General features: G+C 42.1%; 1 protein-coding gene and 1 pseudogene across 2 annotated transcripts in view; both read left to right on the top strand.

Annotated features, from left to right (window-relative positions):
- RFTN1 (raftlin, lipid raft linker 1) overlaps positions 1–17,844 on the top strand; it is a 192,786-nt gene that overhangs the window by 81,060 nt on the left and 93,882 nt on the right. The gene's annotated exons all lie outside the window — the stretch shown is intronic.
- Positions 1,292–5,836, top strand: LOC123394540 (annotated as a pseudogene).

Genomic DNA, 17,844 nt, shown 5'->3' with positions numbered 1-17,844 from the left:
ACCATACAAGCTTACATTCACTCCGTCACTCATTCCTTTGCAAACACTTATTGAACTGTACTCTTTGTAAGGTATTTTCTAGGAGCTCTATCTGGTGGGGAGGTAGAGGGTGCAAGGTTCAACTGGACAATGGAGCTTACCTTCTAGATACCTGTGATTTCGCTGAGAACATAAGGCATGTATGTACCTGATGCCATGGGAAAAGGAGAAGTCATCTCCTCCTGGAAAAGAAACAAAGGAAATGTTTGTGGAGGAAGGGGCTTTTAGCTTGGTCCTGATTTCTTTGGGGACAAAAATAGGAGTAATGTACATGAGGCAGGAAGAGTTTATTAGGTCTTCTAATGCAGTGTCTCCAGTGGAATCTGGATCATTTGAGAGCATCAATGACAGTCGGACTGTATTATTAATGAGTCACCCCAGAAGCTCAGTGCAATAACATTCCTTTGGGCCCTGTACCATTTTGGCGAACTTTACTTAAATCCATGAAAGATTACCTGATCCTTTTTCTTGAAAAATCTGGTAAAGGCCATTTCATTTTAAGATGTCAGTCCAACCCACATTCCTCAGTACAAATTGTTCTTGAACCTAGGTGTGTGGAATTTACTTGAAAACTGACAGAGGAATGAATAGCTGAATTTGAAATATTTAATGAATAAGTAGAAAGAGAGTTTATACTACTTTCCCGAAACGCTTTCTTTAGAACGCTTAGTGATTTTTAACAGACACTATAGTTAGTGTAGTTCCACTCACTCTGGAGTCCAAGTACAGTCAAGTATCCTTCATTTCTTGGGGGGCAATTTTCCTTAGAATGAGTTGCCAGAGATCTCAAAACTTGATGGCTGAGAGAAGTCATTCATTCACATGTCACTTCTGCTTTTTCATGCATGTGGGTTTAATTCTAGGCCATCTTGTGGTAGGCATGACCACGAAAACACACTGGGCCGCTCCGTTTTCCAGCTGCTGCTTTGTCATTGTTCACGCATAGAGCCGGTTCAGGGTGTCTGTGATGTGTTTTTACTCACTAATGGGTGAAGCCATTTGGGTCCAGGTCCCCTGGGATATCGCCTTATATGATACAGGGACCACAACATCTGTGAACCCTGTGGACATGCATCAGGTGCCCTTGGGCCTCGGGTGAGGAGGTGGGGCGCACAGATGAGCTACTGCTAATGCAAGGGGTGGGACCGGAAACCCTTGTGGATGGTGGAAAATGCATGTAATGAAAACTGCCCTTGAAAATCTCTTTACTTGCCCATGAAATGTAATACTGGAGCATTTCTCTACCTGCCCGATGCATGTTTTCCTTCAGGATGAGATCAGCTTGGTGTTTCCAGCAGTGAACCCCACGGGGAAGAAGCTGGTTCGGTTAAGAACGAGTGTTCCTTAGAATCACATCTGAGGGAGTGAGGCGCTGCACTGGGAGAGGCGCTGGTGAGAACAGAGGTGGAGGGAATGGGATCTCCGTGCCTCCTGTCTCCCATCCATTCTGGGACACATCTGCCTGTTGATTAGAATAACTGGCTCCGTTTTAAGTGGTGAACAGTCCTCTCATTCAGTGAGATTTATCGAAGATAAGCATGGGTGGTGTAGCTTCACTATGCAAAGATGACTCCAAAGAGATCTCAGCTTTCAAGAAACTCATCTACCTGGGTTGGGGGTGGGGGGCAGTTGTCAAATATATATGATGCAAGTGATGTGAACGCCAGCTAAATCTGTAGGTCTGGGTTCTCAACTCTCACCCAGAATTTGTTAATGGGGGTGCTTTAGATAAAGAAGCAGTCTCCATGAGCCCCTTCTGCTCTGGGTCTAGAATGATGGTGGATTTGAACAGGGAAATGAGAGATGAGGAGGGTCTCCCAGGCAGGGGGACTGGCCCAGGGGAGCCCAGAGCCCTGATAAGCAGACCATGGATGGTATGGCCTGACCGGAGCACAAGTCGGAGGGAAGCAGGGAGAAGAGGCATGAGGTATTTGGGAGGCCTCTGACAAGTTGGGCTAGGAAGTTTGAATTTTATCTTGAGGTCAGTGGGGAGCCATTGCAAAATTTTTGTTTTATTTTGGAGGAGCAACACTTAGAAGTGCTGAGTTTTCAAAGCGGAAGAGGGGAAGCTAAAAAGGAAGGACAGTGGAGGCTGAGAAAACACAGTCAGTGAGGGAGGGAGCCAGTGGGTAACTGAAGTAGGCTGCAGGGGAAGGGAAGGCAGAGTTGGATGGGAGATGCGTCTGATGGAGGAAGACAGGGGATTGAACATTTAGCCACAGAGGGACAGGGTGAAGGAAAAGGAAGAGTCAAGGGGTACCTGGGTGGCTCAGTGGTTTAAGCCTCTGCCTTCGGCTCAGGTCATGATCCCAGGGTCCTGGGATCGAGCCTCGCATCGGGCTCTCTGCTCAGTGGGGAGCCTGCTTCCCTCTCTCTCTCTTCCTGCCTCTCTGCCTACTTGTGATCTCTCTTTATCAAATAAATAAATAAAAATATTAAAAAAAAAAAAAAAAGGAAGAGTCAAAACAGGAGGCCCGTTTGACTCCCAGTGGCTGGGAAGGTTAACTGGAGGAGAGAGGGTGGGGATGGGGTGGGGCTGTGTCTTGGTGGGGTTTCCCAGAAGCAGATCCTGCAAGATCATCAGGGAGGTATTCCCCGGAAGCCTCAGTTAGGAGTGGGACTCGGGACAGGGAAGGGAGGAAGCCATCAAGGGTACAGTGTCAGTCTCGGCCTGATTCTGCAGGAAGCGATGAGCCCACCTTGAGGCTGGGAACCGGCTTTCCTCTCCCAGCACCCAGCAGCTGAAAGCCATTTGCCATGAGCTGCCTCAGACAATTGCCCGGTCTAGGACGCATCCCAGCAAGGCATTCCAACAGCCAGGGAAGACCGTGAAACGTGCAGAACCTAGGGGGATGCACAGAGCCAGGACGGGTTTGGAGGGGACCTGGGTGGAGCATAGGCAGCAGCCACCACAGAAAGAATGGGAGTGACGTCAGTCTGGTTGCATGTGTTTGTGGGCAGTCGCTGGGGGACGAGGTCCAGTGGCAGGTGTCTGCTGGGAAGTCAGGAGCCAGGAGAGAAGCCTGAGCTCAGGGAGGCTGTGGGGGGCTGTGGGAATCCCTGGAGAGCCCATGAGGACAGGTCTGCTTCTGTGTTGCTGCCTGAGCCCAGCCCGTTGTGGTCCTTGTTCTTTCTACCAGATGCCTCTAGTAATTCTTAGAAGAGACGCAGTGGCTTGTGGAAAGCTGTGCTAAGTGAGCTGCTCAGTTCCAAATTGACCATATGCTTGGAGTCGGAGAAGTTTTTCCTCTCAGACCCATCAGCAGGCTGTACTCCCAAGTACTTACGAGCAGCACAGATTGCAGGATGAGTCAGCTTTGGCCGCCCAGTGTCAAGTGATGCAGTGAGAGACGATACTTTTGGCTTTGGGCTGTTTTATTTCCAGGAAAGCAAATATCAGAGAATGCCCAGCCTTTCCCCCTTATTCCCTTTTTGGGGCTGGGAATCTGAAATCCTGAAGACTGCCTTTTTTTTTTTTTAAAGATAGGGCTTGCATTCTCGGATGTCTCCAGGGCCCAGGACCTTGGGTGGGGGCTCGTGGGTGTCAGAGAACTGATACCTCATCCTGCCTGTTGTTGCCAGGTGTCACCAGATCTTGTACCTTTGTTCAAGAACAGCCAGAAATCTGGATTTTTATATGAAAACTTCTCTCTCTTTAAATGTGGCCTCACTTTTTTCAAAATACAGACCACTTTGTTGCCCTTTTCAGATCCTGTGTGTTTTACAAAATGAAGGTTTGTGCCAATCCTGTGTCAAGCAAGTCTATCAATGTCATTTTTCCAAAAGCTGCTCACCTCGTGTCTCTGTGCCACATTTTGATATTGCAATATTTCAAACGTTTTCATTATTATTATATTTGTTATTATACACTGGTCAGTGACCTTTGGTTTTACTATTGTAATTGTTATGGGGCCCCACAGAACACACTCATATGAGACAGTGAATTTAATAGATAAAAGTGTGTTCTGGCTACTCCACCAACCAGCCATTCCCCCATCTCTCTTCCTTTCTTTGGGTCCCCCTATTCCTGGAAACACAGCAGTACTGAAATCAGGCCCATTGATAACCCTGCAGTGGCTTCTAGGTGTTCATGTGAAAGGAGGAATCGCTTGTCTTTCACTTTAAATCGAAAACTAGAAATGATTAAACTTAGTGGGGAAGCCATGTTGAAAGCCAACATAAGCTGGAAACCAGGCCTCTTGCACCACACAGTTAGCCAAGTTGTGAATGCAAAGGAAAGTTCTTGAAGGAAATTAGAAGTGCTGCCCCGGTGAACACACGGATGATAAGAAAGTGAAACAGACTCATTGCTGATATGGAGAAGGTTTCAGTGGTTTGGAGAGAAGATCAAACCGGCCATAATGTTCCCTTAAGCCGAAGCCTAGAGCAAGGCCCTGATTCTTTTCAATTCTGTGAAGGTTGAGAGGTAGGGAAGCTGTTGAGGACAAGTTTGCAGCCAGCAGAAGTGGGTTCATGAGGTTTCAGGGAAGCAGCCATCTCCATAACATCAAAGTGCAAGGGGAAGCAGCCAGTGCTGATGTAGAAGCTGCAGTGAGAGATCCAGAAGATCAAGCTAAGATAACTAGTAAAGGTGTCTACACTAAACAGATACTCAGTGTAGACAAAACAACCTTCTATGGGAAGATGGTATCAACTAAGACTTTCACAGCTAGAGAGAAGTCATTGCCTGGCTTCCAAGCTTCAAAGAACAGACTGACTCTCTTGGTAGGAGGTAATGTAGCCAATAACTTTAAGTTGAGGCCAGTGCTCATCAACCATTCTGAAAATCCTAGGGCCCTTAAGAATTATGCTAGATCTACTTTGCCTGCTTTATACTTGGGGCAACAAAGCCTGGAGGACAGCACATCTATAACATGGTTTACCAAATGTTGAGACCTACTGCTCAGGAAAAGAAGATTCCTGTTCAGATATTACTGCTTATATTGACAAAGCACCTGGTCATCCACGAGTTCTGGTGTACAATGAGATTAATGTCGTTTTTGTGCCTGCTAACGCAACATCCATTGTGCAGCCCATGGATCAAAGAGTAGTTTCGACTTTATATTTAAGAAACACATTTCCTAAGGCTCTGGCTGCCAGAGACAGCGGTTCCCCTGATGGATCTGGGCAAAGCCAATTGAAAACATTCTGGAAAGGATTTACCATTCTAGATGCCATTAAGAACATTTGTAATTCAAGGAAACAGGTCAAAATACCAACATCAGCAGGAGTTTAGACGTTGATTTCAGCCCTCATGGATGACTTTGAGAGGTTCAAGGTTTCAGTGAGGGAGGTCACTGCAGATGTGGTGGAAATTCAAGAGAATTAGAATTAGAAGCAGAGGCTGAAGATGGGAGTGGACTGCTGCAATCTCATGATAAGACTAATACATGAGTATGGATGAGCAAAGGAAGCTGATCTCTTGAAATGGAAATTACCAGTGGTGAAGATACTGGGGAGACTGTTCAAATGACAACAAAAGATTGAGAATATCACATAAACTTAGCTGAGAAAGCAGCAGTTGATAAAGGGTTTGAGAGGACGGACTCCAATTTGAAAGAAGTTCTTCTGTGGGTGAAATGCTATCAAACAGCATCACATGCCGCAGAGAAACCATTTGTGAAAGGACAAGTCAATGGATATGGCAGATTTCATTGTTGTCCTATTTTAAGAAACTGCCCCAGCCACCCAGCCTTCAGCAACCACCACCCTGATCAGTCAGCTGCCATCAGCATCAAGGCAAGACCCTCCACCAGCAAAAAGATTAGGACTACCTAAAAGCTCAGATGATGGTTAGCATTTTCTAGTAATAAGTACTTTTAATTAAGGTATGTACTTTGTGTTTTTAAACATAACGACTTTGTACACTTAATGTACTATAGTTTAGTGTAAGCAAAACTTTACAATGGGAAACCAAAGAATTCATTGCACTAGCTTTATTGTACTATTTATTGCCGTGGTCTGAAACCAAATCTTCAGTATCTCCAGGGCAGGCCTGTAGCATTGTGCAGCCCTAACCTACCCCACTGGCTGCCATCTTGCAATCTTTAAGATTTCTGTATGATGCTTATTTTGGTGGAGTTAATCATTCTGCCTTTGAGCTGTCTCTTCTCCTTTCACCCACAGCAATCATTAGACTTCTTAGACTATCTTGTAATTATTTATATACGTCTTCCCACCCTTTCTCCTCCTTGCTAAATATTCTTCCAACTTTGGATTCCCATTACTTACTTAGAGTGCCAGGTGGTGAGTAGGTGTTGCTCAATAGAATTTTCCTGAATTGAGTGGAATAAAACTATACCCTGGAATTTTGCTACCATCACTCTCCCTAAAAAGGTCATAAATTCACTGCAAAACGGATCTATCTTTGATTTACATATTTACCAGTACCAAAAGTGTATTTTGATAACGCAGCCACACAATATGGACCCCAGGGAATGGAACACACACACACACACACACACACACACACACACGGGATCCTTTCATTGTCTAAATAAAAGTAATTTGCCACAGGGGTATATATACGTTATTTTTTACTTTTTTTTTTTTTTTCTTTTAAAAAACATCCAAAGGATGGCCTTCAAAGGAAAGGAAATCTTTGTGGACTTAAGTGGAGTACAAATGCATTACATTGCCTTTTTTTTCTTTTTTTTTTTTTTTTGCCTTTTTTCCCTTTACAGTCCACAAGATAACATGAGCATTTTCTTTGGCATTTGAAAAGGGCAGAATTGGGAAAGTACAAAATTATACTGGAACTGAAAAGAAAGTTCTCTTAAAAATTATAATTGAAAGTGTCCTCTTTAAGTGGCCTTATGTCTCTTCATGTCTAATTTCTACCAATTACTTTGGCTCTTGGGAGAATTACAGGGTTTCTAGAAAGAGGTTTCATAATTAAACGAAATACACAGGGGGTGGTCGCCTACGGGGGTGTGCCCTAGAAAATGCTCACACACGAGGCTGGGGTTCAGCCCTGGAGCGTGCTGATTGTTGGAATCACACGTGGGGAAGAAAAGTAACACTGGGCGTAGCAGTGATTGACATGTGTTACGGTGGTGGAGAGAAACCACAGCAGCTGGTTTATTCCCAGACAGTGGAAATTGAGGAAGGTGAATTTGAAGTTCTTTTCTTAAATGAGAACAGGGAATACGAAGGTGTCTGTTTCACATGGGGGTCGTTATTTTAGATTCAGTCATAAACAGGGCCCCCACTCTGGGCTCGCAGCTGCCCCTCATTGTTGGCGTGGTATCAGCCTTCATCAGTTTTCTCAAGCTTCCCGAGGTGTTTGGAGGACTTGATTAGCTCTCCTGGGCTGCCACTGTACCCCCCAAGGAGCTGTCCAGCATCACCGAGGACTACCTTAATTTATTCCTCCTATTTCCCATCTCACACTGGAGTGACACCCTTTTCTGGTGTGTTGAAGTATCAGGATTCACTGTTAATTATTGTGTTTGCACTTTCCAATCTAATATGCTGGTGTAAAGCCACATTCTCTTGGGGGAAGAGAATTTTTTTCACTCCACACCCGTAATGGCTTGCCTAGTTACTCTTATTCTCCACCTCCAAAGTGTCGGCCTTTGTCCCAGCGGAGAGAGCCAGAGAGACAGACATGCATGGTTCCCTGAAAGCTCATCCTCCGCCGCCCCCCACCCCGTTTTATAGCTGTCCTTGATGCCTATGTCTTTCCCCATGTTTTATTTTTTATTTATTTATTTTTGTCTCCTCTGAGAGAGAGAGAATTAGCATACTAGTGATTTCCAGTCTTTCCCCAATAGCTTAGAACAGCAGAGAATAGCAAGCAGGTACCAAAACGCAGAAGCACAAGGCACGACATTTTTTTGAAATTTCCTGTTGATCTTATGCAAATTCCACAGGACCATGAAATGTTTAAAATAAAATAAATAAGGGCCTCTTCCTCCCACAGTCCACGCAATCTTTCAGTAACAATGGAGGATTTATTCTGTGGCATTACAGGTGGGCTGTAGGGATTCCTGCCACTATTTTGAGGGCCTTGTGCACACAGTGTAGGTAATTTAGTTGCAAATACTGTTACTGAAGTGTTAGATTTTTGTATTTTTATGCCTATTGCATATTAAATTTAGGAACTCAGATTGCCTTACTTTAAATATTCCTGGCAGTCTTTTTTGTCTTCTCTCTTCTTTGTCAATCAGACTTAAATTAGATTGTGTGTGTTTTTCAAGCTGAGAAAGGCATGGGCATTACCAGTGTTGGGTCCTGGAAAAGACTAGTACAAACTTAATCTTACAGGTTTCTCTATGAATGCAGCAGCAGGGGACAAGTAACTTTCAGATCCATATAAATACATTATCAGTGATTTCAGTGTTCTTGGGAATTTTATATAATGATTATCTTTATGTCTATCTAACTGTCTTCTATAATTTTTAAGTGGCTGAAAGATGGAGCCATTTTACAAAGAGGTAAATGCCATAAATACGATTTAGTGGAGTACATCATTTCATTTGCCTCCCATTCATCAACCATGAGTTGGAACTGGAAAATGGCTCCAAAGGCTTTAAAAACCAAATTAGTAACTTGTATTCATACAACACCTGTTTCTGAGGATCTGAGAGCACTTTTGCTTCACTTCTGTGTGTTAAGTCTTGTAATTTATTCTCACTGTGTCCTCATGATGGTTGTTTTTGTTGTTAATATTTGTTGAAAACATTATCATGTGTTCAGTGGAGGTTTCAGACTTAATTCTGTTTTGTACTTGAAAGGTACCATTTTCTTGCCTTATCCCCCACTTCCCACTTCATACCACAGGAAATCTAGCCTGAAGAACTTACTAATGAAGCACCTGAGTGGCTCAGTTGGTTAAGCGTCTGCCTTTGGCTCAGGTCATGATCTCCCAGGGTCCTGGGATCCAGCCCCATGTCAGGCTCCTTGCTCACTGGGGAATCTGCTTCTCCGTCCGTTCCTCCCCCTGCTCACGCTCTGTCTCTCAAATAAATAAATGAAATCTTTTGTTTAAAAAGAAGATAATTATTAATGACTCCTTTAGTATTGAAGTGTGGGCAGGGTGAGTGGGACTGTGTGGTGGGTATGGGGCTTAAGTTCTGTCTTGAGGCTCATGGCACAGAAATATACCATCTTTCCGCTCAGGAGCCCTGGAATTATAGAAGGGCCTTCAGAGAATTCCCAGATCCTCTGGGCTTTGCAGGGTCTTCAGTCCCTACTGCTAGGTTCTGGAACCAGAGGTGTGGTTATCCCCAAACTTGTTTCAGGGCACTTTGACACTGCAAAGCATTTGGAGCACCCCAGTTGGCTCCTTTTGGGAGGCTGACTGGGTCTTGTCAGTTTCTGCACTAAAAAGTTCTATTCCAATGGTTCTGAGGTGCTTAGTGCATTATTTTTCCTCTGTTACCTATAACAACACCCCCTGCAATAAAAACCTAAAATATAATTATTAGGTGTCCATGTCTTCTAAGGTAGTAGCCTTTGTTAGAATGAAATGAGCACAGTCTCTGCTCTGGGGGGGGGGGTTATAACATACCCAACTTGTTGAAGTTTTTATTTTCAGACTTCTATAAAGTCCCCAAAATGGCTCTGGGAAGCAACCTGGATCTTAACAGGAACAAAAAGCCCACTTTTCTTGTGAAGAATATTTATATGTTTGCAGGCATTTAATAATAGGATTCAATATTTATGGCACCAGTCATAACAGCTCTCATCTATTTGTCAAGGCTGTGTCTGGCCAGCGTTCCCACTCATTGCTTCATAACGTACATTATCTTTACTTTTGAAAGCAAGACGAAAAAGACGAGACCTAGAACGGTCACTTACCCAGAGTCATGCTTTTGTTAATTGGAGAAGCCAGGATTTACATCAGGATCTGTCTACTATTAACACTGTTCCTTTGTCATTTTTTAACCATTAGGGTTAGGGGTAAGAGTGGGGTAGGAGTTCTCTGCCTATATAGTGTCTCAACTCTTGCCAATTTGGGCTGGAATTGTCCTGTGCACTGTGGGATATCAGGCAGCACTCTGGCGCGCTACCTACCAGGTGCCAGTAGCAAACAGCACCACCGCTGCCCCTAGCCCTACAGTTAATGACAGTTAGAATGTCTCTAGAAATTACCAATGTCCCCTGGCAGGCAAAACTCTTCCCAGTTGACTGGGCTAGTGTTAGGGTGTGCAGTAGGGATCCACCTTCATTTTCTTCCAAATAGCTGTCTTCATCAACAGCGTTTATTGCATTCTCCTGATTTTTATGATGGAATGAAATGGCACCTGTATCATCATTTGGATTTCTGTATATGCCCTAGTTAGTGCCCAATTCTTTATTATTCCTGTGATCACTTTATTGATTTTTGTGCTATCCCACGCTATTTTGATTATAAGTTTGTTGCATATATTAATATCAATTAAGACACTGTTCTTTGTTTTCAAGATCTTAACAACTTTTGCGGGTTGCTTTTTCCACATAGACTCCGAAGTTATTTTCTCGGATTCCCAGTAAATTCTGTTGAAATTGTAATTACATTTACATAATCATTTGAAGAGAGTTTCCACCATGTGTTTTCAAGAACATAGAGTTTGCTATTATTGTTGGAAGTAAAGTTTTTAGAGATTTGTGATCATTCTGAAACTTCTATGCATTTATCTAAGCCAGTATTACCAAAGTGAGGTACATACCCATGTTGAAATAGTACTGAGCTTCTGTGTGTATTTATTTATGTTGACAAATTAGGAGAGAAATTGTGCATTACTAATATTGAGCATTCAGGTTGAAGGTGATGCCCTGGCTGGGTGCAGAGGTCAGGGGTCACCTGTCTATACAAAACAGGAGGGCTCCTGAGAGACTGGGTTCAGAGGAAGGCTTTCATTTGAAAACTCAGTGAAGTGGATTTGTGAATTATTTCTAGTAGCTTAACCCTCCCGAAATATACACATGACTTAAAAAATTCCTGTTAGGTAGTTGAGGATTGAGGAAAATACCCCAGTAATGGGAACATAAAATCCTTCTGTCTTTGTCTCTTTCTTCCCTCTCTCTTTCCCTGTCTGTCTCTTCCTCACACACACACTTAGACTCACACACAGAAAAATGACCACACTAACTCCTCTCTCACTGTTTGTCAGAGCTTTCCTAGTGAGATTAAAAAAAACACAAAACAACAAAACAAAACAAAAAATGCAATGCCTACCTATTCAGATCTGCGAGAGGATAGCCAAAGATATTTGGATGCATCAAGAAGCCATTTTGAAATGTGGGTTAACTTCCACTATTGTTAACAATGAATCTCATTTCAAGTGTATATTAAGTCTTGAAATATTAACTATTCATAATATGAACTTACTGTAATTATAATTTTAAAATATTGCTTATTTCAGTTGCTTCTCATCTTTTTAAATTTTATTTTGTATTATTTTATATGACAAAAATGTAAGATATTGATACGGTGGTAGTCAGGAGTCTTTACGGACCTAGTAGGCGATCAAAAAATTTGGAGACTGATTCATGAAACTTCTGGGTCACTTGGATGGTTCCTGAAGCAGTTAGAGTTTTGCTACTCAAAGTGTAGTCTGTGCACCAACAGCACTGGTGTCACCTGGAAGCTCCTTGGAAATGCAGATTCCCAGGCCACACCCACATCAGCTGAATCGGAATCTTCATTTTAACCAGATCCCAATGATCTGTTTTCACAACCTGTTTTCACATTAAAGTGTGAGAAGAACGTTAAGCTGTCCTTTCCTATTAGCCATGTGTAGCAATGTAAATGTAAATTCATTTAAGTTAAAATTAAAAATTCAGTTCCTTATGGGCACTAGCCACATTTTAGGTGCTTGGTAGCAACATGTGGCTAGTGGCTACTGTATTGGACAGTACAGATAGAGAACATCTCCATCATATAATTCAGTTCAAGGGTATAGGTAGGTAGATCGAGAAAAGGAAACAATGAATGAACTTTAATTTGGAACATGTGCATTGAATGTAAGCAGAGAGGGGACTTCCTGTCACTCAACTGGACAGAGCCTGTGAGAGAGTTCTCGAGAGCATTCATCCAGGGTTCAATTACTTACTGTTAGTTTTGTTCGCAGATAATGTGACTTCTGAAGTACTATCAGGAAGACCTGCTTTATATTCGGTGTTAGGTTTGTGATAAAATATTATTTGTGCATTAATACTAATATTAGTCCTTTTGGCATCTTTCAGGGTAAGTTAGGAACCTTACAAGATCCCAGAGAAAGCAGGACCCTGCCCCAGATCCCATTCCTTGGGGTTTTTCTCTTTTCTGTAGTCCAGCCTGGGGGGCATTGAAATTCTTTGACGCAGGGGTAAGGCCTGTTTGTTTTCCCATCGCTTTTAAGATTAATGGTGAACTCCTTGGGGTTGCACTAGTCCCTGACGGTTTATCTACCAGACAGCTGGCTCTGACTGTAAGCAGTGAGACAGGATGTGGCAAGATTTCTCTAGAATAAACAGCAGTACTGCAATACTGGGTAGTGAGATGCCCACAATGACTGGCATGCACTTGGCAGAGCGCAGCTTCCTAAGAGAGTGTTTGGTTAGGGTATCATTTGCACAGTTCCCCAACCCCCATCATTTCCCAAATGTTCCTGGTAATACCAAACCCTTATCAACAGAAGTGGTGAATGTCTGTTGGTGAAAGAGGAAGAGAAAATCAGAAGAAAAGGCAGTGACCCATCTATGAGTTCATTCTTCTCCTTTCTACTTCTTTCTTCAGAACTCCCCTGATAAACTGTAGAGTTAGGTCCTTTATTTAATACTTTGCTAGGATTTGTTTACTTGGATTTTTTCCCCCCTAAGCATTTCTTAAACTTCACTAATAGGGGATGTTTTTGACTCCAGCAGCTTCATTTTTTTTTAATTTTTAATTTTTTTGTAGATTTGTTTTATTTTGCAAGGGGAAGGAGTCATAAAATCGGAAGTCTCTTCCCCATTGTTCTGAGAGCATCTTTGGGGAGCAGCATTTACTCCCTTCCCTATCCTACCCCAACTCCCACCAATTGCAGAGATGGGAAATACCTAAACTCTCTCTCCCATCCGTCCAGTCCCTCCACAAAACCTTAGCTAATTACTGCTCTCCAAAGACATCCTTTGCCTCTTCTTCCATCCTACACAATGCCACGTGCCTCATCTTCCTCAAGTCTGTATTTTAGTGTCTTCTCTTATCTAAGACCATCCATGGCTCCCCTTTCCCTCAGAATGAAGTCCCATCCTGCAGGGGCACACCCCACCCTTTCTTTCTGACCACGGTTCTCACTTCTTTCCTGCCCACTGTAGACACATCACAGGTCCATCCTAATAGCAGATTCATCCAAATGTTCGCCGGGCTCTTGTGTACCGGTCCTGCCGATTCTGATAGCCAGTCCTCACCTTTTACCAAACTTGACCGTTTATTATTTCCATCCTATAACTCATGGTTTTTTCTGTCTCTGTCCTTACTAATCTCTGTTCTCAGTGCCTGGAATAGCCTTTTATCCATTGCCCCATGACTAATCTCCATTCAGCTTTAGGCTCAGCTGACACACTTCTTCCTTTTTAAAAGATTTCCTGATCCCTGCCACTGAAAGTAACTGAACTCCCATAACGCTTCCCTTTTTATAGGGTTTGCATACAGTAGATAGCACTTGGATAGTTAGATGGCCATCTTGAAGGCAGGATCTAACATAGTACCTGACATGTATGTGGTCAGTGGTCAAGAAGGTGCTAAACAGATGAATGAAGGCATAGACCTTTTTATTGTCGTGAGTTTTACGTTAGTTAATGAAACTAGAAAATGCCTTTTTTTTCTTTCCTTGACAAAACTTCAGATCTGTAGTTCATATTCCTCTCTCCTACTACTTAGAAGAAAAAAAAAAAGCTATTCTGATTATTCTACTTGAACTTGGTATTGCCTTGGGGGAAATATCTTAAAAATCCTTCCTGTTTCCCAGACATAGAGAATTTGTTTCTGTCAACTGACATTCAGTATTTTTTTTTTTTTTTCTGTTTGGAGAAGTGCCTAGTAATCTAAGTTGGAGTTTACCACCATTTCTTTCTGATTATTCCTAAGTGAAGCAAAAATAGTTTTATTGATGAACTGTACATCCTCTCCTTTCTTTTCACAACTCAAGTTCAAACTGGGCCTGGTGTCCTGGGAAAGAGGAGATGTTGTTTAAACTCATGGTCTTTGAAGTTGTCGAAGGGGTTTATGAGTTGAAGAGAGATCTGTTACATGTTTATTATTTAAAAGTAGTGTGTATGGTAGTATTTATTCACATGTTTATTTTTTAAAAGTATCATTTATAGTAGTTTTTTGACAGGCATTTATTTTTTAGTAGACTGATTTCAGATCTGCTAGTGAAACCAAAATAGGTTTTTAATTAACTACTTGGCAGTTTGTCGGTATAATTTGAGGATTAACCCTCTTGCCTGTGTTAATTTTGAATATTTAAAGTACTCATAGACAATAGGGTCTTTGCTAGCAAACATGTTCTTTCAAAGGCTTAGCCCAGGGTTATGTCCCAGCCACTGAGGAACTGGCACTGGCCATGATCGTGGGTTATCCGGGAGCACAGAGGGGAAGAATCTGCTGAGTCATTACAAGGCATGAACTATCTGGGTTGAGTTTACGGGTTGGTTATTCTGATTGTAATTCACTTAGATAATCCGCTCACTCTTATCTCTTCCCTGAGATCCAGCCTTCTGTGACTCACAAGGTAGCTGCTGCTGCTGGGACTCCTTTTTTTTTTTTTTTAACATATAATGCATTATTAATTTCAGGGGTACAGTTCTGTGATTCATCAGTCTTACACAGTCCACATGGGAGCTTTGTGTATGTAGCCAAGAGGCCAGAAACTGGTGGCTGGGAGGTCAAATTCAATCCCAAGAGGTTGGCCAACATAGCAAAAAACATTGTCAAGAGCCAAGATTTTGACAGTTATGGCTGACATAAACACACGATTTAATGAATTCTTAAAAAAAAACAAAACAAAAACTAGAAGTTTTGGCCATCCTGGCCTGGAATCGCTAGCGATGGCTGGGATGTAAACTGCCCAGGTTACCAAGGTTTCCACTATTGCCACTGTCTCCCCAACACTGTAGTGATGTGGCATCTACTATTGAACGTCGCTCCTACACTGTGACTTTTCTCATGATGGAGGCAGGTTTTCTCCCAACTGCATTGCTTTCAGGAATGGCATTGCAAGAGGGCATCTGATAGGATTCTGTGTTCGAATGAAAAGCAGAGAGAGCATATTTCTCCGCGAACATGAAGACCATGCCTGTATCTCTTATATGAGAACAGAGTGTCCAGATTATGTATTTTGGTCAAAAAATATCTTCTTCCACTCACTGCCTGTGGGTCTTGGAGTTTGTATCCCTGGTGTGACGTTCTGACCCTCTGGCCCCCTGGGGAGTGACTGTATAACCCTTGGCAGACATGACTGTTGTAATGAGCCCAGTTCTGATTTACACTGTTTTTACACTGTTTTTATGACAGTTCATTTTTGTGTGTGATTAATGAGGTCACCACGACACAGAATAGGTGGTCTTCTCTTATGATCTTAAATAGCTCCCACATCTGTGGCCAGTTATGTTGACATCTGAGGTACTTCAGTCTAGGGGCTCTTTGCTCTCCTGCACTACAATTAAGAGAGGTTTGTGCACAAATGCTCAGTGTCTAAATCTCCTTTTATGTGTTTGTTGTACAAGCATTTTTTTTTTTTTTTTTTTTTTTTTTTTTAGTAAGCTCCATGCCCAGCTCCAAGCCCAACGCAGGGCTTGAACTCACAAAAAATCAAGAACTTGATCTTGAGATCAAGACCCGAGCTGAGATCAGGAGGCAAATGCTCAACTGAGTGAGCCACCCAGGCACCCCTGGGTTTCATTTAAATTTCATTTAAAAATTTCTATTCAGTTTTGGCCCATTTATAAGAAGTCAAATAAGTGAGGGCTGTTTGGGATGATGAGAAAGTTTTGGAAATAGTGGGAACAGTTGTCTGGCCTTATGAATGTGCTTAATGACATTGAATGAACACTTAAAAATGGTTAAAATGGTAAATGTTCTATTAAGTGTGTTTTAACCACAATAAAAAAAGTAAAAAGAAGTGTGGAGACAAGAAGTTGGATATACTTTTGAGTTTTTCTGACCAAAAGAGGCATAGAGAAAGGTTCTCATTCTTATTTTATATTTCCTCAATCTCTGGTCTTTTTTTTTTGAAGGTTTCTTTTCTTCTGAGGTTATACTTTTGGTCTCTACAAGTCATTCTCTCTGTTTTCTCTTTCCATGGACCTGTTCAGTTCTTGCCCAGGGAAAATCTGGACAGTAGCAGATAAAACATACCCAGCCTGGTCTGTGGTTCTTCACTCTGACCACACATTAGAATCACCCATGAGTTTCCAAAGCCCCTTTGCCCAGGCCATACCTAAAGCCAATCAATCAAAATTTATGAGAGCTCCCCAAGTGCTTCCAAAGGTGAATGCAACCAGGGCTAAGGATGCCTGCCCTGTGGGAAGCCCTGTCTGATTCACAGAGCCCAAGGTTTCTCATTAGATTGTTCCAGTGCCTGAAGTTGGGGCACATCAAAAGCCACTTTCCTTTTGTCCTTCAGATTCAGTTATTTTAGAAATTGCAGTGATGTGATTTGAGGGGTCTCTGATAGGAAGAGTATAGTCAGGCAGGGGTGGAGGGATGGATAGTTTTGTCTAGAGACACTGACTCAGAGAATAAATATTACAGAGTCAAAACAGGAAATACATATATCCAAGCAAAGTAGAATGCCTTTCTTGCTTTTTTAAAAATAAATTTGATTTTGGAATAATTTTATATTTAACATAAAAGTTACCAAAAAATTACAAAGAATTCCTTTATGCCCTTCATCGAGTTTGTCCAAGCATTAGTTCTGATGTTACCATGGTAACTTTGTCAAAACTAAGACATTGACACTGGTACCTTACTGTTCAGTAAATTGTGGATTTTATTTGGATTTCACCAGTTTTTCTATTAATGTCCTCTTTTAGTGATGGGACCCAGTCCAGGGTACCACACTACATTTAGTTATCATGTTGTGGTGGCTTTTTAAAACTTAACTGCGCTATGAAGTCTTAGCTATTTCTCCAGCATCCTAAGCAGTCAGGACCTCCATGTTTATGTGCCTTGTTACCACTATGTCATTATGTTAAGAATTTGAATTTGTTTTGTCTTATGTATTCTTGGCTTTTAGCACATCACATAAAAAGTATCCTTTTTATTCCTCTTCCTTTCAGAAAATCCCTTTGGAGTGGAAATAAACCCCCCTCAACTCTCCAATGCTGCATCCAAGTGGGGGATTCAAGATGTGAGAGGGGTTAGAGCTCTTTTCACTTAATTATCGCTCAGGTGGTTTTTGAGAAATGACCTAGCGGCATGAAGATGTTTTTATTTTTTCAAGAAACCAAGCTATATGGGACCCAAATCAATGGATTAATTTGATAATTGACCCATTTTAATCATAATATAAACAGATAGCTTTGCATTTTTTCCATAGGATGGACTAAATCCAATTTCCCTTTGGGGATTTCAAGACTTGGTAAACTGAGGAGAAGATTATGAGTCTGTTAATTGAAGAAGTTGACAGGGTGGCCCATACCTTTGCCCCTTGACATGCTTCCTGCCTTTTACTTTCAGGACAGACTCCATGTTCTGGTTTTCTTCCTTCCTCCCTGGTTATTCCTTCTCCTTTGGGATTTCTTCTCTTTTCTCCCAGTGTCTTCTTCATGGTGGATGGTCCCAAGGGTCAGTCCTTGACTATTCTCTCTCTACATTAATTGAAATCTCACCCAGTTTTTTGCTTTAATACC

Source organism: Mustela putorius, unplaced genomic scaffold (assembly GCF_011764305.1).
Source record: "Mustela putorius furo isolate JIRA1106 unplaced genomic scaffold, ASM1176430v1.1 tig00003834_pilon_pilon_pilon, whole genome shotgun sequence".
NCBI lineage: Eukaryota > Metazoa > Chordata > Mammalia > Carnivora > Mustelidae > Mustela > Mustela putorius.
This window is presented reverse-complemented; position numbering and strand designations above follow the sequence as displayed.